Below are 22,373 nucleotides of genomic sequence, written 5' to 3' on the forward strand. Positions count from 1 at the left end.
AACTTTTCCTTATACATTTTATCCATTGAATTCTTGAATACCACCAAAGGCGCTTTTTCTTTGTCAAGTTTTATTATCTTTAATAGTGACACACATGAAATATCTGGCTCAGAGGTGTTAATCAAGAGAGGGAATAAATCAATATTCCTTATCTAGCAGATAATGAACTTAAAACATGTCACACTGACATCTAGCCAGGATTGTATAGCTGGTGTGAATATTGCACATAGAGTATCTTTTTGATATTGAAATATGCTCCATCTTCCACCAGTATTTGCTCTGATTTTGCTCCTGTTCATTTTTTTGGTTCTGGTTTAAGAAAAATTATTGTACATTTTTTGTCTTTTTGCATATATTACCTATTAATATTCTGAATATTAAATGGAAAAATCCCATCATGTACTAAACATGCAAATACTAGTTTTTTTACATGCAACATGTAAATACATAACAGAATTTAAACACCTAATAAATGGGAATAAAAGTAGAATCCAGAACTGTGATATCACCTGATCGTGTGTAACTATTTTTAACCTATGGGTTGGTGATCTGCATCCTTGTCTCTCAACCCTACCACCAAATATGCCAAGCCCTTTTTGTCTGTGGTATATTTATTTAATTGTGAAAGACTTGACTTTTGCAATGCAAATCTGATCATTTAATGTATATAGTGAAACGAGGAGAGATGCATAGTATTTCTGCCAATCTTACCTTATAATTTCCACACACAATGTTTCTCATCACAGCCTTCTGTTCATACGAGTCATTGGTTGTGTGAATAAGATTTCAAACTGATCTTTAGACTTTAGAGCTACAACACGGAAGCAGGCACTTTAGCCCACCGAGTCCACGCCGACCAGCGACCACCCTGTACACTAAAACTATCCTACACAATTTTACTGAAGCCAATTAACCTACCAACCTGTACGTCTTTTGAATGTTGTCTTATTTAAATTGATTGTAGCATGCCCTGTTGGATTTTTGAATTATTCTATTCACATTTACAATTAGCCTAGCATCATTTAGGCTGTTTCTTTTTCATTTTCTTTCCATTTCATGTTTTTGAATGTTTACAAAATGCACATGACTTATTTTGTTTTAGTAAGCCCAGTATTTCTGTGCATAGAAAAAAAGTCTTGCTAATTATTTACCCAGCTAATCGAAGGTGCATTTCTAATCCATTATTAATAAAGTAAACAATTATTGCCTTTTTTTTTTTTGCTTTCATACCCTTTCTGTTGACAGAAGTAGCCACAGAAGTCAAGTTTTGCTCATGCTTTTGTACCACCACCACCATCCCTGCTAAAGTTTGAGCGGTACATGAAAGAGGGGCCCAATGGGTAGTGTCACCCAAGAGGTCATATGAGATTTGATCGGAGAATCAGCAGCTGGTTGGGGAAACAAAAGAAATGAGGCCCCAAAATTGTGTGAGACCTTTGTACATTTTTGAACAAATATTAGGAGTCGTGGACTGGTGCAGACTCCTAGTGATGTTTTTGCATGAAGCTGGGCTCTGAGCATGTTCACCAAAGTGTGAGTTTGATATTTACCACCTGGTGCTCATTTGCTCAAATATTCTTTGTCTTGTTTTTGCCCCAGTTCTACTTCTAGCCGTTCGATTTTTCTTTTGTTAAGATTTGATGTTGATTTACACCATCTCCCCAGAAAAGACTATTGAGTTTTATTTTTAAATGTTTCTTGTCTAACCACTCAAAAATGATAAAGGACAAACAACATCCACGTATTGTGATGATTGGCTATGTAGCAAACCGTCCGTACCGTTATTTTCTGTAAGGCAAAGCCACTCCTCTGCAAATGCATCAAGAATTGTAAGTTTTAAGAAATAAATATTGTGGTTTTTTTCCACTCAAAGTCCGTATCTCATATTGCTAAATACTGATTTGTGAATTCTGTAAGAACGACCTTTCTGTTTTTGAATGGTCACAACGCGAGGGATTGTCTGCAGTTATAATAGTTTTAGTGGGTAATTCTACTTGAAGTGTTTATGATGTTGGTGATAACTCCCGTGTTTGAACTGTTGTTCATGGCATTGTTTTGGAAATGTTTCACTAAATACCGGGAACAATTCTCTTTCTCTAGAACAGTCTATCTGATTAATATCACAATTGGACTTGCCAAGGCATATTTGTGTACTTGCAATTTGCTTTGCAAAAAATAAATTAATATTGCAATCCAATAATATTGCACTAAGGGAAAAGGTTTCCGAGTCCTGAATGAATAGGCAGGTGCCATATACATTGTGAGGAGAAATTATAGGAAAGAAGGGAAATGTGGGATTTGGGGAAGATAAAAACACCATGTTAAAAGAGTATATACTTTTTTAAAGCTCAAACAAAAATGTTTGACCTAGAAAGAATAACATTTCCCATTTCTAACAAATTTTTTTCTGCCAGAGATTGAGTGATAGTAATTGCTTTTCATACACTGAAAAGGGCAATAATAGACTGTCTGTGGTGTGTATATATCTGCAATAGAATGAGCGCGGCGGAAGATTGTGAAGCAGGCCACTATATGCAGATATGAGGGAAAGAGTAGAGAATTACAACATAATTGAATGGCCCTTTTATAGAACCAACAGCGCAATTGTCCAAGTGTGAAGAAGGGTCCCCACCCGATACGTCACCCATTTCTTCCCTCCAGAAATGCTGCCTGTCCTGCTGAGTTACTCTGGCATTTTGGTCCAAGTTACTTCCTTATTTGTGATTAAAGTTTATGATGTGGACAGGGCATATATGATTTTACATGGTAATGTAGACAAAGTATTGGATAGATCACAGTTGTAGGAAATGGAATATGGGTGGTGACAAATGCGCATATATAGGTGTATGGGAGAGGTGATGAAGTGGAAGTAATTAGCTGAAAAAAACAGCTCGCACATTGCATCAAATGCCCTCCTGTGTGGTATAATTCTAATTCATGACATAATATTGCAACTTTGTGCTATTCATTGTATTTCAGTAGTGCAGCAAACAATGAGATTCCATTATTGGGAAGCTGACAGCAGAAAATCGTATCTCTGCAACTTTTGGATCTCTTTATTTAACTGCATATCTCCTCTGTCACATTATTGCAACACTTACACATAAATAATGAGAAGTTCCATTAGACTTGCTGTTATTTTGACACTAAAACTGTTATCCATTAATCTTGCTGGTGACCTACACATTCCTACCTGAAAAACCTGCTAAAATTAGGTTTTGCTGGAATGTTGTCTAATATCAATCTGACACAGTGGGGAAGGGTTTCTCATCTTTCATGCCATCATATTTCATGTTGTCTAGTTCTTTGGCAAAGGGAAGAGAATTCTGCCAGCAGATTTGACCCACGGTGGTCCCTGCGTGCCCTGAAAGGACTGGTGTTTGATACATCAGCGGTTTATGAGTCGCTGGCGTATTTCTACTAGACAGCTGGTGAATTGCAGAGAAAGGAACCTTTAGAGGGGAGAAAATAATGTAGAAATTGGAGTAATAAATTTAAACATTCACAGCATTTTTTAACAAGAAAGGACATTTTTAAGGCAGAGATTGATAGATTCTTGATTAGTATGGGTGATGGGGTGTTATGGGGAGAAGGCAGGAGAATGGGGTTAAGAGGAAAAGATAGATCAGCCATGATTGAATGGCAAAGTAGACTTGATGGGCTGAATGGCCTAATTCTGCTCCTATGATTTATGAACTTACAGTCAGAATGAAGCTCTGTGACATGATGTGAATTTCAAAGATACTGTTGAGTGACTGAATTGTTTGGAGCAGATGTCCCCTATTTTTATTTCGCTGCTCTGCGTCAAAAAAAAGATTTTGTTTTGCACCCATTTCTCATTCTTTTCTACGCAAATATTAGCAATGTTACAAAATTTTGAGATTAAAAAAATCAAGTCTGCAATTTATCCCATCAGATAAAGCATAAAAAGAAGTTGAATTTGACACCTAATTCACTTTCATATCTTCAGTATTAAAAAAGTTATGGCCATTTTCATACTCTGAAATTAGCATCTTGTTCCCTATTGCTTTTCCATTGACTTAACTCAAAAGCTGTGATTGAGGACAGTCAAAAGCCCATAACTTTCATAACAATTAAGAAAACGGAATGAAAATTTCAGTTATTGTAGATTGAAGCATTCTGAAAAAAATATGAACAATTTTACTTGGATGACCTGAAATTAAAGCATATAATTAGTTAGTTACCTAATTGTAGCTAATTACAAAAGTCAATTACTAGATCTAAACATCTATCCATTTCTTAAGAAAAGGTTAACAATTTTAAATAGCCTAAGTGTCCAAATAACATTCACACAAGAATTCACAATACAACATGATTATTAAATCTTATTTTCATGAATTTATAGGCCAAATGGAAGGAATTTAGTGTTTAATTCCCGTAAATTAATGGCCATTTAAATCAACAGCCTGAGAAAGATCGACTCCCGACGGGCAGGAGAAAATGGCATTTTAATCCCGCCCCCCTCTCAAAGGCGCCAAAGTCGCGCACACGGCCAGTGGCAGAACTGCAGTGCCGCTGAAGGTAAGTTTTGCAACATACCTACAAATATTGAATTAAATCACTAGTTTTATAATTATGTCTCTATTCTAACTTTACCATGACGCCCATTTTGAAATCTTAGAATTTGGGAACGTAATTGGTATCGAGCATGGCTGTGCTCCTATTTCCCAATAACTATAAAGTATTTCTTTATCACAAAGATGGGATGATCCATGCATCTGCCTTCACTTTTTCCATCTCTTTACTTAGCTCATCAAACCTGGGCTATCCAGATATCAACCCTATCAATACCTCATTATTTGATTTAGCTTTGTCGGGTCACCTCTCAGCCTCCTTTGCTCCAAGGAAAACTAATCCAGCCTATCCGATCCATCCCATAACTAATGTCCTTCAATCTAGGTAACGTCCTGGTGAATCTCCTCCCCTGTGCACCCACCTCCTTCCTACAGTGTGGCGACCAGAACCTCACACCAAGATTACGTTAAACTGGTGACATTTTTGGTCTAACTAGTGTTTTGTAAAGTTGCATCAAAACACTGTCCAATCCAGCGACATGGTATCCAATTTTATTTACTAATTATGCCTTGTGATGTATATCTGCATGTTTTTGATAGTGAAGGACCTTTAAAGAAAATAGTTTCATTAACGTAGTTATTTTCTCTTTCAATGAATATGTACTAAACAGCTTGGCAGTGATTAAATTTCTCTGATATTTAATCATTGTAACTTCTTGAAAATGGGTGGTTGATCTGCACACGTTTAGGTGTCTTCCATTGTACTGGAATACATGTTAGTCTGTATGATGATAAAGGAATAAGGATTGGTTGATAAAGGAATAAGGATTGGTATTTGTGCAACCTTGGACCTTTTCCAACCACTCGAGAAGACAAAACCTCAGTTTATGCGTCTCATCTGACAGGTAATGTGCACTCATAATTTTAAATGAAAACAGAACAGAAAACTCTCAGCATGTGAGATCGCATCTGCAGAAGAGAAACTTTGTTAACGTTTATGTTCAGGGACCCTTTGACAAAATACGATCCTTGAACTAAAATGTTAGCTGTTTTTCTTGTTCCACAGATGCTGCATGACTTGCTGAGTTTCCAGCATTTTATTTCACCTATACAGCACTATTTTTTGTTTTACTTAATCTATTAAAGTATTTTAACATGTAAAGCTAAATTAAAATTGATCTTTAAATCATTAAAATTATTTGCTAATTCCTTGCTTATTAGTAGTGTATAACCTAATAGGACTGATGCACAGAGAGTGCAGTAAATAATAACCAATTATCTGTTTAACCTTAGTGTTTATATAATTGTGGTATAACACAATTTTATTAATTATGTGAATTAATTCAATGCAGTGATCATATAAATAGGTATATGTTTACCAATGAATGGCTAAAATAATTTCAATATAATTTGATGCAGGGTTATATAAATGGAATTATATAACTGGTCATTTCAGTGGAAATAATGCTACCATTATTGAAATCATGGGCATTGTTGCAAACTTTATACCATATCATCTTAAGCATTATTTTTGTACCTAAATTACACAAAGTTTTTTGTGGTTTTATAAATGTCAGGATATATAATGGTGGAAAACAAACTGCATGTTATTCTTTTAACAAGATGGAACTGAATTTCTCTGCAGCCCATGTTTTATGGGCTGAATAAAGCTTACTTTGTCACCTACACAATGCTTGTGGAACATATAAAGGGAGGATTTCTCTTGGTTGTATATCTGATTTTCAGTTGAAGCTACAACATTGCAATATACTTTAACACTAATTGACACTTTCATGCCTGTGCATCATCCATTGGGCGTTTATCCAATTTCCTATTTACACTCTGCTTATCTAATTTCTTATTTGCGTTATATGCATTGTATTTCTGTATCCTCTGTATCCTCTGTGACAACAGGCTCCACATCGCAATACAAAATTACCTTGAATTTCCATGAACGCACACATATTTACAGGTTTGAATTTATCTTGCATTTTGTTTGGTATTCGAAGCAAGAATGTGGAATGGCATCCAGTTAATATTTGGTTAATGAGAGGATTATCATTAATCATAGGAGATGGAATAGGGTTTTTTTGGGTAGTCTAGTGTGCAGTTAGAAAAAAAAGGTTCTACTTCAGTTCATGTATAAACATATTAATCTGGATTTTTGATATGTCTTTTTATTCAAGTATGCAGTTGCATTATCAATTAATACTGCAAGTCTCTGCAATCAATTTAATGTAATCTTACACAACTATTCTTTTTATAGCTGAAAACCCAATTACAGGTCAAAATTGACGATATGAATTTGCTACAATCAAATTGCTGCAAAAAGTACTTATCTGATATTCTCAGCAATTTAGTCAAAAACTACAGACACAATGATGTTTCTATAACGAGTTTTAAAAACTGCATCCTTTCTTAAGGTCTTGGAATAAATCTTGCGATTATTTTACCAAAACAAAACTCCTTCCCCAATATTTTTGTGATGCTGAGAAAGGAAAAAAAACAAGATTGCTATAATCCTGCTTTAGATAGTACTGCCTTTAACAAATAGCCTAACAATATTTTTAACTGTTTGAGACCTTTTCTGGGCAATGTCGAAAATCAATTTCAAATGTGTAGAATAATCTAGTGTTCTACTGTGGTGTATTGTACTCTGAATTCAGCAGCAGGAGTGAAAATAACATTTTAATCAATTTCTCCTCCAGGTCTTCATCTACTGAAGATTTCAGAGGAATTTTTGAATGGGGGGGGGGGGGGGGGGTGTTTTCTGAAATTCGGGTTGATGTAACTTTTTTCTCTCTCATGAGACACAATTTTGTTTTCCTTTTTCAATGTTGATTAAGGGTGAAGACACGAGAGGCTACAGATGCTGGAATTTAGAGCAAAGAAAACTGCTCAAGAATCTCAGCGGGTCAGGCAGCATTTGTCAAGGAAGATGGGGAGTCAATGTTTTGGGTTGAGATCCTGCATCAGGACTGAGCAAGGCCTTTGATAAGGTTCAACATGGTAGGATGCACTTGAAGGTTAGAATGCAAAGGATCTATGGTGAACTGACCATTTGGATACATAATTGGCTTGATAGTAGGAAGCAGGGGGTGAAGAATGGAAGGCTGTTTTTCAGTTTGAATATATAATAAAGAACAGTACACCATAGGTGTGTATGCTGGTTTAAACCAAAGATAGACATAAAATGCTGCAGTAACTCAGCGGAAAAGGCAGTGTCTCGGAAGAGAAGGAATGGGTGACGTTTCGGATCGAGACCCGTCTTTAGACTGACGTCGGGGGAGGACGATACATAGATGTGAAGGTGTGAAAACAGGGCAAAGGGAATGGAGATCCAGGAAAATATTGAATAGATCTTTGTTAGCTGTGATTAGGTAACAACAAAGCAAACAGAGATAAAATGTAGTTGGAGACAGTAAGACTGGTCTGTGAATTGGGTAAGGGGAGGGATGGAGAAAGAGTTAAAAGCAAGGGTTATTTGAAGTTTTAGAGAAGTCAATGTTCATACCGCTGGAGTGTAAGTTGCCTAAGCGAAATATGAGATGCTGATCCTCCAATTTGTGCTGGGCCTCACTCTGACAATGGAGGAGGCCCAGGACAGAAAGGTCAGTGTTGGAATGGGAGGGGGGAGTTAAAGTGGTTAGCAACCGGGAGATCAGGTAGGTTTAGGCAGACTGAGAGGAGGTGTTCCACGAAACGATTGCCGAGCCTACGCTTGGTCTCGCTGATATATGGGAGTCCACACCTGGAACAGCAGATACAGTAGGTGAGGTTGGAGGAGGTGCAAGTGAACCTCTGCCTGACCTGAAAAGACTTGGGGTCCTTGGACAGAGTCGAGAGGGGAGGTATAGGGACAGGTGTTGCATCTCCTGTGGTTACAGGGGAAAGTATCTGGGGAGGAGATGGCTTGGGTGAGAAGGGACGAGTTGACCATGGAGTTGCGGAGGGAATGATCTCTGTGGAAAGAGGTGGAGATGGGAAGATGTGGCTAGTGGTGTGATTCCATTGGATATACCATAGGAATGGGCACTTCGGTCCACAATGTCTGAGCCGCACATGATGCCAAAACCAATTTGTCCCTGCCTGCTCATAATCCATATCCCTCCATATCCAAAAGTGTCTTAACTGCCACTATTATATTGGCTTTAGTCATCACTTCCAGCTGTGCGTTTCAGGCACTTGCCATCCTCTGCTGGAAAAAAAAATGTTTCCTCACACATCCCCTTCGTCTGTCTCATCTTAAAGCTATGCTCTCTAGTACCCTTTTTTTACCCCATTCTGGGGAAGCTTCAGACTGTCTACCCTGTCGATGTCTCATAATTTTATATACTTCCATCAATTCTCCCCGCAACCTCCGGCATTGCAGGGAAAACAATCCAAGTCTGTCCAACCTCTCCATTTAGCTGCTAAATCCTAATCCAAGCATCATTCTGGTAAACCCCCTCAGCACCCTTTCCTAAACCTTCACATCCTTCCTGTAATGGGGCAAGTGGAACTGATCAAACCAATCTGAAATATGGTTGTATGTCCAGACCCAGTCTGAGAGGATGATGATAATGCTAAGTTAGGACTGGCGAGTGCTCCCATTGTTAGTTGCTGCTGGGTTCTGTTATGTGGATTCCCTAGTGATAACCACTTGAGAACCACCTGACCTCCATCGCAGGGGACAGACTTCTGACCGACATCGGGGAGACTGAGCGGAGGTTGGGCGATCGTTTCGCCGAACACCTCCGCTCAGTCCGCAATAACCTACCTGAACCGGTGGCTCAGCACTTCAACTCCCCCTCCCATTCCCAATCCGACCTCTCTGTCCTGGGTCTCCTCCATTGCCAGAGTGAGCAACACCGGAAATTGGAGGAACAGCACCTCATATTCCGCCTTGGTTGCTTGCGTCCGGATGGCAGAACGTTGAATTCTCCCAGTTTTGCTAGCCCTTGCTGTCTCCTCCCCTTCCTTAACCCTCGAGCTGTCTCCTCCCATCCCCCGCCCTCGGGCTCCTCCTCCTCCCTTTTTCCTTCCTTCTCCCCCACCCCCCATCAGTCTGAAGAAGGGTTTCGGCCCGAAACGTCGCCTATTTCCTTCGCTCCATAGATGCTGCTGCACCCGCTGAGTTTCTCCAGCATTTTTGTGTACCACTTGAGATTGGTTGTGTTGTCTTTCAGTTGTGTAACATCCTGGCGATAGAGTATGAAGGATAGGCCACTTAGAGAAAATACTTGGCGTCCATTCGAAGAAAGTGACTTAATGATTGGTAAGGAAATAGGTGTGACAAAGAAAACTATACTGAAAATTACTTGAAATGTTTTTAGTGTGGGTGAGTTAGGACAAGGCAGAAGGAAGGAAAGAAAGAACAAAAGAGAACATATGTGGAAAGAGATGGAGAAACTACAAAAAGTATAATGGGGCAAGATAATATGACATAAGGTAATAAGTCAAAAATAAACAGAAAATACTGGTGATAATTCCGTCGTCTTGTTTTTCCTTAGAGGCAAAAGATGAATCCAGCAGAGGTGTAAATAAATAAGAATAACACAATCGTTCTGGAAACTGACAGGGTACTTTAGAAGAAAAACATCAACACGTTTAGTTTATTTACAAAAGTAATGGAGAATGTAAATTGGATTTGAAGTTATATCTCCGTATTCAATACAACACCTCTCTTGAAACAAAAACAGAGTTTTACTTTCTTGAAGACCACGTTGTTTTTGTGTGAAAAGTTAGGAGGCAGTAACACAAATCAAAGCAGAAGGATCATGACCTCCATTAGGTACTTTACTCAAACATGTTGAGACTGTCGGTTCCAGGGACTGCAGGGAACGACTTCAGCTGCAATGTAGCAATTCAGCTGGATCTGCCCTCCCGCTCACAGTTGATCATGTCTGGCCCTGCTTGGGAGGGGAGGGAAGGGTATGTATGTGAGACTGTGTGGCTTCTCCAAACACGAGGCTGTGAGCTCCGTGAACGCGCCGCCCGGGAGCGCGCTCGCCCCCGAATGTTGTGAATCAAACTTTTTAAGGTTGTGCCCGTTCGGAGTCGGGAGTTTAATCTTTCACGTAGCGACAGCGGGAGGGGTAGCGGAGCTTGCTTACCCCCAAACTCCCCCCCACCACTATACAAATAATCTCCCCAGTGGGTTGGAGGGAGGCAAGGCGGGGTGAGGTTACTGCGGGCCAGAGAGGATCCAAGAGGCGAAGGAGAGCGCGGGGTTGGATACATTGACCTCGATACATTGTTTCAGCTGGAGCGGCGCTTCCTGATCAGTAACAGCAGGTAACAAACAGCGCGGCTCCTTCAAAATGCCCATCGAGCTGGGCTCGCCTCCGGCGCTCACTCTACCTGTGTGTGAGTGAGAGAGAGAGATACAGTCTGTGGGGTGTTTATTGTGATGGTTTTCTTTATTTATTGATCTGCGGTGTGCGTCTTTGGACGGAGATAGAGCGGTCCAACTGAAACTGAATCCAGCTTCTAGCTCTGTGTTGTGTGTGTGTTTGTTTTTTGATGGGACGGGGTAGTGTTTTTTTTTTTGGGGGGGGGGGGCGTAGGGTGGTATGGGAGAAGTTGTAGGTGACCGGGGTGTCATTCATCCTTTAATAAGCCCGGGTTCGATTCCAGGTTGGGGAAATCATATATATTTTAAAAAAAATTAAACTCCTTCCCCCTTTATTATTAGAGTGGGGCGGTAGATCCCGCGGGTCTGTTATACATGGTGTGTGTGGAGGTGCTGTTTAACTGAACTCTCAGTGTGGTTGATTTGACCCTATTGTTCTGGCTTCTGGATTCGGGGGCGGTTAGTGGATTGACACCGGGGGGGGGGGGGGGGGGGGGGGGAGAGGTGGAATGGTCCCGTTTATTACCCTCCTGGCCACAGTCAGCCGCCCGCGGGGCCGAGCCGAGTAAAGACAGTTGCGAATGTTGGCCGGGGCTCAGAGCGCCTGGGCATTTTTTGTTGTTGCTCCCTTTTCTTCCCGCAGATTCATTGTTGCTTTGTTTGGCTGCGAGCACGTGGTGCCCTGGCGGCGCGGCCCCGAATCGCTGCTTGTATCCATCCTTGTATTGTACATCAGTGGGTCGGCATCAAAGTAATCCCTCCTCAACCCCAGGAGGGCAAAGCTCCGCTGGGAGGCGGCCCGGGAACTCCGGTTCCAACCTTTTTTGTTTACTCGCTTGCAGAATCCGCTCCATGCACACGCCGTGAGCCGAGCCTGCCTTTGCCTCTCCCTCCCCATCCGTGCACCAGCTTGTTCTTGTTCAGCCGCCGGGCAGAATAAACTCACGTCCTTTTAAAGAGGCGCAGGCAAAGCTACATTGTGTACCCTTTCGACTGCCGGATTTCAAAACGCTGATATCTCGGTCGCAACTGGGAGGTTTCTCTCTTTCTCCCCCCAGCCCCCCCCAGTTCGAGCCGTTCTCAGCTCCCAAATTGAATTGGGATATAAATTGGAAAACTTAACGCCCCAAATCGTTGTATTTACATCAGATCGCGGCATATGGCCTTCAAGCAAAGTCGTCATGTCTCCCCCCCCCCCCCCCCTCCCCTCTCCCCGTCAACCAAACGCTCCCCTTGCCCGTCTGCCAGTCTACTTGGCATATCCTAGCATATCTTTGCATTTCTGATGAGGTTGAGGTGGGCCTTCTGTTGGCCTATTATAATCTGAATGTGGATTTCTCTCCAGAGATGCTGCCTGTGGATTTAAAGTGTGTTTTGTCTCGTACAAGTTTCACCAAAACTGGAAAAATAGATCTCATCTGGATCTGAGTGCCTTATGAATGCAGTTATTTTGTATTTTGTCTACCTGTAAAAACCTGACTCTTTCAGTGATGCTTCTTTCAACTGGGATGGTTGGAGATGTTTTTCCATATGTTTTGTTTTTGGACCGATATATGTTTGCTGGGATTCCCATTTGCTGGTCAGTGGTCATAATATAACATTTTGCTGTACAATGTTTATTATCTGACAACTTCAGGTATGCCGGTGCCAATGATCATCAATGAAAGCCAATAATTTGCTGAGTTGGAATTTCTGAACCTCACTTTATTGTTCAGATATATATATAGGAATTTGAACCAACTTTAAGTAAAACAATCCATGCGTCCATACTTTCCATGCTTTTGTATAAACAATCATCTGCAGTTCCTTGTTTCTCCATTCATTGATAATAGTGGTCAGCAGCCTTACTTCCAAATACCATGTACTTAAACCAAAATTATTAGCAGAAATTATAATTTAGCAAAACCATTTTTGTTTTCCAGTTGGTAGAACAGTATAACAGTGTAATGGAAATTACCCCTTTTAGAATTCCAGAGCAAATAATGTACAGTCCAGTTCATTTAAAATGACTGTGGTAATTAATTAATTTGTCCTCCTCTTACAAATTGGTTTAAAATTGTACACCATTGTGACTTATCAATGGAAATGTATTCTCATATTTTCTTTCAACACCAGTATAAACTACTGCTACTAATTATTTCAGTTTAAGCACATGGAAGGTCAAGGAACTGGAAGTTTAAAGTATAGGAAAGAACTGCAGATACTGGTTTAAATCGAAGGTAGACACACAAAATGCTGGAGTAGCTCAACGGATCTCTGGAGAAAAGGACTAGGTGACGTTTCAGTCTGAAGAAGGATCTCGACCCAAAACATCACCAATTCTTTCTCTTCAGAGATACTGTCTGGACTGCTGAGTTATTCCAGCATTTTGTGCGTCTACCTTAGAAGTTTAAAGTGATGGGTTGTGCCTCAGCCTTTATAGTGGTCTACTCTGTGCAAAATGAATAAGCTTTGTCTTCCAATGTTTTCACTAAATATTCATGGCAAACATCAGTAAAAGATAACCTAAGCAATAGAAATGATGGAAAAGACTTTGGTTTAATCAAAGAATGTAATGTGGATAAGAAGGGAAACTTTGTTTGGTGGAGATTTTTTTTTCCCTTAAGGTGCAAGTTGCTGGAAATATGAGACAAGAAACAGAAAATGCTGGGGGAAGATTCAGAAGGTCAGGCATCTCTCCCTACCCCAGTTCAGGTGAAGGGCCACAGACACAAACCTTTGACTTTTTCTGAGTTCTGATCTTCCGAGTTCTTCCAGCTTTTTATGATTTCGGATTTTGATGCTCCATATTACATTCATGATGCATCATTGGGCGTGCTCTAGTTTGGACGTTCATGCTGAGCATAAGGACTTGGGTCTGAATAAGTGTGGCTGAAGATGGGTCCTAACCCAAAACATCGCCTCCCCAGATGTTGCCCACCAGGTGAGTTTCTCCAGCAATTTGTGTTTACCTTTGAGTAACACTTCTTGCCTTTTTAAATAAAGCATCTAAAATACTCCACAGCCAAAGAAATGAAGTTGAAACTTTTCTAACAGCTACATAACAAACAGCTACATAACAAACATAACAAAGCTTAATTAGATATTTTAGGATAAATATTGGGGAAAACATTGTTGAACGATGATAGATTGATCTTGAATAGATTGTAACAGATTGGATGTTTTGAGTGTGTGAAAAAAGATGCTTGAGAATTGTTTACAAATATGATGGGATCGTAGAGAGAAGTGTTTGTGTGTGTTGAGAGAGGCAGAGACAAACATTCAGAAGGGGAGCAATTTTAGCTCATTGGTCCTTTTGTCAAGTTTTTCATTTTGATGCACAGTGAAGTGAGGGGATGCAGATTTGTGCATGTGATTCCTAGCCATCTTCAGTCTCGACTGACTGGTCCTTGTGCCTGTGACTCCAGAAATAGTTGGTTCAAGTCCGCTCCTGAGATTTAACCTGTAATCTAGACTAACACTCCAGGATTGAAGTAGACATCTTTTGTAGACATTGTCAGTTAAATGCCTGCTTGCCTACATAGATGTACAAATGTCAAATGGCTTTATTTAAAGAACAACAGAAGAGTTTGCTAGAACTGCCTATTATCAGACTTCAGTGTTATATGTTGCACTAATTGTTGTACCCTTTATCCTTAGATACACACAGAAAGCTGCAGTAACTCAGCTGGTCAGGTAGTATCTCTGCAGAAAAGGAATAGGTGATGTTTGGGGTTGAAACCCTTCTTTGGACCCAGGTCGGGTCTCGACCCATAAATATCATCTATTCCTTTTCTCAAGAGATGTTGCCTGACCTGCAGTTACTCCAGCTTTTTGAGTTTACCTTTGGTGTAAACCAGCATCTGCAGTTCCTTCCTACTCTTTATCCTTCATCTCTACACTATGGACAGCTTAATTGTACTACATAATCTTTTCTTTGACTGCATAACACGCAAACAAAAGCTTTTCACTGTACCTTGGCACACGTGTGAATAATAAACTAAACTAAACAATATGATGGGAGGTTCTACTGCAGTTGTACAGTGTATTGGTGAGACCACACCTGGAGTATTGTGTACAGTTTGGTCTCCAAATCTGAGGAAAGACATTCTTGCCATATAGGGAGTACAGAGAAGGTTCACCAGACTGATTCCTGGAATACCAGAATGTCAGGACTTTCATATGAAGAAAGACTGGATAGACTCGGCTTGTACTCGCTAGAATTTAGAAAATTGAGGGGGGATCTTATAGAAACTTACAAAATTCTTAAGGGGTTGGACAGGCTAGATGCAGGAAGATTGTTCCCGATGTTGGGGAAGTCCAGGACAAGGGGGTCACAGTTTAAGGATAAAGGGGAAATCTTTTAGGACCGAGATGAGAAAAACATTTTTCACGCAGAGTGGTAAATCTCTGGAACTCTCTGCCACAGAAGGTGGCTGAGGCCAGTTCATTGGCTATATTTAAGAGGGAGTTAGTTGTGGCTAAAGGGATCAGGGGGTATGGAGAGAAGGCAGGTACAGGATACTGAGTTGGATGATCAGCCATGATCATATTGAATGGCAGTGCAGGCTCGAAGGGCCGAATGGCCTACTCCTTCACCTATTTTCTATGTTTCTATATTTATCCTGAAGTCAGTCTAATACATATAGTCATTAACTCTTTGCTGTGTGTGGGGCTCTGCTGTTTGAGCAGAGGTTTCTGTTAAATTCTATTAGCTTTATAACATTAGCTTTACGTCACGCTATAAAGCTGATGTTATGAGGTCATTTAAAAATATTATGAAATCAAGTTTTTTTTTCATTTACTATTCGCCTCCAGAAAAGACCATGCATCCATATCATCAATTCTGCAAGTGAATGGTAACTATTTGAGAACAGGGATGTTTTTCTCTGATTTCAAAAGTGTCAAAGTCTCATCATGGCACATGTGTATCCTTAAGTCATTGCAGTCATGCAGTACTTGTGTGATAATGGTGCCATTATACATTGGGATCATGTGTCAGTGGCTACGTATATCAGTAAACCCCTTCTCCACCCCCAACAATATTTTATATTCAACTATCACAAAAGATTTGTTTTGAAAGCTAGGGCTTGGCGAAATGAGCCTGTGGCTGTGCTTCAGGAATTATCTTCACATTGACAATAATTTATATTGATGTTGCGCAAAGTAGTAATGCGAGTTATGTGAGGTACTTTTTTTATTCCCTCTGTATTTCCTGGTAGGACCATATTTGCCTCTGTAATATATGACACAGACACAGACTTTGCTTGGGTTGAGTTTGCCTTTTGACAAACTTACAAAGATGGTTGTTGTCCTGCAAGTTGGGCAGAAACATTAAAATGAATCATGTGGTTCGAGTGAACATTAAAGATCCTTTTGCACAAAGTAAACTGCCCAGCATCTTGTTTATCTAAAGGTCCTACATTGGGATCTGAAGAAAATCAGGACAATTTTCTGGAGCCATAGCAAATGTTCCATTCTCAAAACAACGCACCACAAACGGATGAACTGATCATAAATTGGCCTGTTATTTACATAAAATCAGAACTTTATTTCTCATGAAGGGTTTTGAGACATTTAACAAAATATTATTTAGGAGGTTTAGTTTAGTGATACTGTGCAGAAGCAGGCCCTTCGGCCCACCAAGTGCACGCCAACTAGCAATCACTGCACAGTAACGCTATCCTACACACTATGGACAATTTACAATTTTTACCGAAGCCAATTAACCTATAGACCTGTGCGTCTTTGTGGTGTGGGAGGAAATTAGAGCACCCGGACGGAGCAAACCCACGCAGTTCACAGGGAGAACGTGCAAACTCCATACAGATACTACCCGTGGTCAGGATTGAACCCGGGTCTCTGTCGTTGTAGGGCAGCAAATCTACCACTCTGCCGTCCCTGGTGCTCCATGCAAAAGCATATTTTCCTGCTGTAGGTTTTGCCTTTTTCCATTCTGTTTTGAGGATTTCCCTGTTTAAGTTTAGAATTAATGTTTGTTGGTTGCAAAGCTATTAATTTTCATTAAATAGTGGCTATGCTGGCAGACAATAAAGCAACAACATATCAACAGTTCAGATTTAGCCAATTTGTTTCTGGAGACAGTAGCATGTGATCCATCTAAGGATGGATGTCTCTGATCAAAAAATCAGATGAACTTATCTGATGTCGTTATTAAACTAATTTACTTCTATTAACATTTGCTTCTATTGTCATTATACAGATCTCACTGAAGGCATAATTCATGCAATGATTCATGCAAAAGCTTCTGACATTAGTTTGATCGGACGTGGACTCGTATTTATAACGCTGAAATAAAATAATGGTTCCACGATATCCTAATCCTAAATTGTCTTTGTGAACATTTACGGGGGTATTGCTTGAACTTGGGGGTCTGAGCTATAGGGAGAGGTTGGGCAGGCTAGGACTTTATTCCTTGGAGTGCATGAGGCTGAGGGGGTGATTTTATTGAGGTATATAATATAAGGGGAATAGATAGGGTAGATGCAAATAGAGTCTTTTACTCAGAATAGGGAAATCAAGAACCAGAGCACATGGGTTTCAGGTGAGAGAGGAAATTTAAAAGGAAATTGAGGGGTAACCTTTTCATGCGGAGGGTGGTGGGTATATGGGACGAGTTGGTAGAGGTAGTTGAGGCAGGTACTATAACAATATTTAAAAGGCATTTGGATAGGTGCATGGGTAGGAAAGGTTTAGAGGATATGGGCCAAACGCAGGCAGGTAAGAAAGTGTAAATGGGGCATAGGCATGTTGGGCCGAATGGCCTGTTTTCATGCTCGATGACTATGATTGAGTAACATCAGAAAATCTTATGATACTAGGTTATTTAAATGTATTTGGGTCTGTTGACCGACATACACTAGATTACTACACAATTCGGCTTTTAAATTCCACCCATTTGATCACACAGAACAACTTTAAACTAATCTTCACCGTATTCCGGATTCACAAAACGGAACAGTTGCGATAAAGTGCACATTTTGAGATACTTCAGGAAGCTGTTGGTGTGGCCTGTAAGACCAAGAAAAAACAAAACACTCTTGCAGTGACTGCTTGTCAGCTGTTGTGAGAGACTTTTTCCTCAGAGCTGCCTTGCAATCTTTTTTGATGCATATAAATAATTTCTTAAACAATTTTCATGGGTTGTCTCAGAAATGTATTATGGTATCTCTATGTGAAGAGAATTTTGGTCAGCTCTAAATATGATGTTACTAATTTGGGCACGTGTCTCTTTCATTTTTCCATGGTTTAATTTAAAGGCTATTTTAGACTACTCCTTGTAAAAAAAAAATCACATAATCTGTGCTGTCTATGATCTAGACCTCAATTCTGTCATCACTTTTTTATGACGTGGGTTCCCAATGATGACACCCAGCCTTGTGCCTCAATTCTAATCTGCCTCCAGTACTTGAATGTCTTTTTTTTTCTTGTTCACTCGAACTGGATGCAGTAATAAAGATGTATTGCACTGTATAATTCAGTCGCAACTTCCTGTAAAATAAACTCTGATAGAGTTAACTAGTATAGAGTGATTTTTAATTCTGAATTAGCACTGTCTGGTCCCTAATTTATAACTTTAGATGGTGGCCAAAGTAAATATTCTGTTTCATTGATCTGAAGATGATGTTTTATCTCGATAAACAAGAAAACAAGTCTGAGGAAGAGTCTCGACCCGAAACGTCACCTATTCCTTCTCTCCAGAGATGCTGCCTGTCCCGCTTCTTCTTGCATGCGTGCACAGCCTAAAGTTGTAGGTCAACTTGTTCTATTTGATCTATTTGTTTGTGCACGTCGGGTTGATTGCATTAGTCGAAACTGGGTGGACCACGTGAAAGTTGCAATCTCCCACCCCGCCTGTCCCGCTGAGTTACTCCAGCTTTTTGTGTCTTATCTTCGAAGAAAACAAGAAAGATCCTTTTCTCACTCAAGAGTCAAGTGTGTTCAGTTGACATATATGCCAACAACTGAACAATGAAATTCTTACTTGCAGCAGCATAACAGGCCCGTAAAGATAAAACACATAGATAATATGTAATAAACAAAATCATTCCCCAACTGCCACATGTAAATAGATCTGGTAATAACTCAAAATTAGCTAAGATATTTTTCTTTGGGTGAGAAATATTGCCATTACAAGCAGCTATGCAGTTTTGTTTCAAAACATGTGTTTGGCTTGATGTTTTCTCTTTAACTAGGTATCTTATTAATGTCTAGAGAGTACAGTTCAAAATTAATGCCTGCAAAATATTATAAATTAAGTATCGGCAGTTAGTGGGGATAAAAAAACAGCGTTCTTGCACACGGTGAAATTCAAGGTGATTAATTTTTGCCCTTCAATATGTTTGGTTAAATTGATCAACATGATTTGCAAAACAAATTGTATCTGGCACTGCATTATTTCTGAGCAGCTGTGCCTGTCTCTACAATCTCCATGCACAGCCATGCCTGGCAACCATTACTAACCTATTTTAAACCACCAGGGCAATTCTTGCATTCTGGACAAAAGATATCAGTGGTGTTTTTGTTTAAAAACAAAAAAAATCTAATGCAACTGTTGGAAGAGGGCAGTGGAGGCAAGGCAATTCTAAGAAATTACTTACTTTGACAAGATAATTAAACTTCCCCCAAGATAATAGTCAGAATATCTGCCCTATGCAAAGCTAAAAATTCTGTTAAGTTTGTAGCTCACCTATTGAGAATTATTGCTCAATTATAAGTTGAAAAAACCTTTTCATAAGATAATTTGTGGAAATTAAAGTGTGAGCATATGTGCATCACTAATGTAAAGGCCAAAATAATATTTTCCTTCGTGGCAGACTTCAGCCCAGATTGTCTGAAAGCTTTGACTTCATGGCAGTCTTAATGTCACAAACTGAATGATTTGGAATCTTTTATTCAGTTGCTGATCTCCACCTCGAGCAGCTGTTCCTACCACGCTGCTCTGAACATGTGTTGCCTTTGTGTGAGTGACAGCTGCATGTACAGTTTTAACAATATGGTTCACTTCACCTACTATCAAAAAATACAGAAGGGTAGTAAACTTGGATTGCTTTGAAACCGTCTTTCTCCTACTTGCAAAGTTGGTCCCAGCAGCTTAACTGTTACTTGCTTTTCAACGTGAAATTTAGCTTTACCTGTGGAATTATAACCGGAAACCCAACATCAACTATTGTTCTCTGTAATAATGAATCGGACCGTGAAGACCTGACATGTTTTCTACACGCATGACTAGTTCCTACTTTTGTTGTTTGATCATATTGGATATCAGATCTGTGCTACATTTTTAGTTTAAGACTTAATTGCCAAATGAAGGAAGGGTACTATTTATGAATTCCAAACCTATTTAATTTATTGAAAATTCCGCAGTCTTTCTAAATCTATACTGAAATTCAAAGGGTATAATAAGGTGTTAGTCCATTAATATTTACCTGTATTTCAATGTGGATTTGGAAAGATGAAGATATTGTACTATGGAATCTTTAGTTTTAGAGATTGAGCGCGGTAACAGGCCATTCCGGCCCTCAGGTCCGCACTGACCAGCGCTCCCTGCACATTAACACTATTTTATACCCACCAGGGACAACTTTTTTTTTTTTCTAACATTTACCAAGCCATTTAACCTACATACCTGTACGTCCTTGGAGTGTGGGAGGAAACCGAAGATCTCGGAGAAAACCCACGCGGGTCACAGGGAGAACGTAAAACTCCGTACAGACAGCACCCGTAGTCAGGATCGAACCTGGGACTCCAGCGCTGCATTCGCTGCAAGGCAGCAACTCTACCGCTGTGCCGCCCAATTTTTAATCTTCATTAAAAATTGTTTGGGAATCATAAAAGGTATCTGATTGTCACTCACTGGTTAGGCACCTTAGATAGTTTGTAGGAAGGAACTGCAGATGCTGGTCTACACTGAAGATAGAAACAAAAGCTGGAGTAACTCAGTGGGTCAGGCAGCATCTCTGGAGAAAAGGAATAAGTGACGTTTTGGGTTGAGACCCTTCTATTCCTTTTTTTAATTCCTGAGTTACTCCAGCTTTATGTGTCTATCTTTTATATAGTTTATTACTGTCTGCTCAGCATTGATAAGCCAGGATCTCTCTGGTTATGACAGAACTTATTGCTTTAATTTGTTGGAAAGCCAATTTTGCTGTTGATTACTGCGACAACTGTTGTCCTTTTTGCATGATTATCATGAGTTGTTCAGATTCCATCAATCGGTAACTGATGAGGGGTGATCTTGCAGAGGTGTATAAGATCATGAGAGGAATAGATCAGGTTGATGCACAGAATCTCTTGCCCAGAGTAGGGGAACCGATGACCAGAGGACACAGGTTCAAGGTGAAGGGGAAAAGATTTATTGGGAATCTGAGGGGTAACATTTTCACACAAAGGGTGCTGGGTGTATGGAACAATCTGCAAGAGGAGGTAGTTGAGGCTGGGACTATCCCAACATTTAAGAAACAGTTAAGACAGGTACCTGTATAGGACAGGTTTGGAGGTATATGGACCAAATACAGGCAGGTGGGACTAGTGTAGCTGGAACATGTTGTCCAATGTGGGCAAGTTTGGCCGAAGGGGCTGTTTCCACACTGAAATCACTATGACAATGATATATCCCTTCTCATAATTGCTCCTCCATGTGTAAACGGTTCAATACGAAAATATGATGCGTTTTAGAAACACAAGCTGCTACAAAGTTGCAAAGGGTGGCTCTGTGTAAATTATTTAGACTAGCAAAAGAAGAATGGATTAACGCACACTTATAAGGTGGGTGAATAATGATTCCCTTATCCCATATTACTGACCATTCGTCATTTTCCAATAAGCACACACCCACTGAATGTCTGAGCAAAATAAAGCTGCCTAGCAATATCAGTAAAGTCAAGAGCAGATTTGACATGAGCACCAGTATTTATTGACACTTCACAACTTAATTTGCATGTCTACAACATTCTTTAATGGGGAGAAACCGTGTTGAAATAAAATAAAATAAATGCGGAATCATTCACCAGATCATACAGCGTTTGTGGAAGGAGAAACACTCTTTCTCTTTCACAGATGTTGCTTGACCTGTTGAGCAATTTTTGTTTTTATTTCAGATGTCTGCTCATCTATTAAAAAAAAATGTTCAATGCAATTCTAGTATTATAGTTAAAAGCATAAATAATGAGAGCATCAGGAGATGGATTAAATTGCATGACAGTGGCTAATTATTATAGAGGCAAAAGTCAGAAGGTAGTCTCTGACACAGAGTAATCCCCTTCCATACTTGCGTCTATTTCTAATCCATTCATTGCCATACAATTTCTCTTTACGTCATCCTTTTTTCCTCTTATTCTTGATATTAGCTCACATCCACCCACCCTGTGATTGAAACCTGCTTACTTCCTTAGTCATTTCCTTAAGCAGGGTGACACAGTGGTGTAGTGGTAGAGCTGCTGCATTACAGCGCCAGAGACCCGGGTTTGATCCTGACTACCGGTGCTGTCTTTACGGAGTTTGTA

General features: G+C 39.9%; 1 protein-coding gene across 4 annotated transcripts in view; it reads left to right on the forward strand.

Moving 5' to 3' along the window:
* The window catches only part of rnf44 (ring finger protein 44), a 144,266-nt gene that overhangs the window by 50,262 nt on the left and 71,631 nt on the right, over nt 1-22,373 (forward strand). Inside the window, exon 1 of one of the 4 annotated variants that reach the window (XM_033029488.1) lies at nt 10,514-10,811. The exons of the other annotated variants lie outside the window; for them this stretch is intronic. The gene's annotated coding sequence lies outside the window, so the exon portion shown is untranslated. Of the gene's footprint in view, nt 1-10,513; nt 10,812-22,373 lie in introns of those variants that run through there. 4 annotated transcript variants of the gene reach the window in all.

Source organism: Amblyraja radiata, chromosome 11 (assembly GCF_010909765.2).
Source record: "Amblyraja radiata isolate CabotCenter1 chromosome 11, sAmbRad1.1.pri, whole genome shotgun sequence".
In the NCBI taxonomy this organism is placed as follows: Eukaryota; Metazoa; Chordata; class Chondrichthyes; order Rajiformes; family Rajidae; genus Amblyraja; species Amblyraja radiata.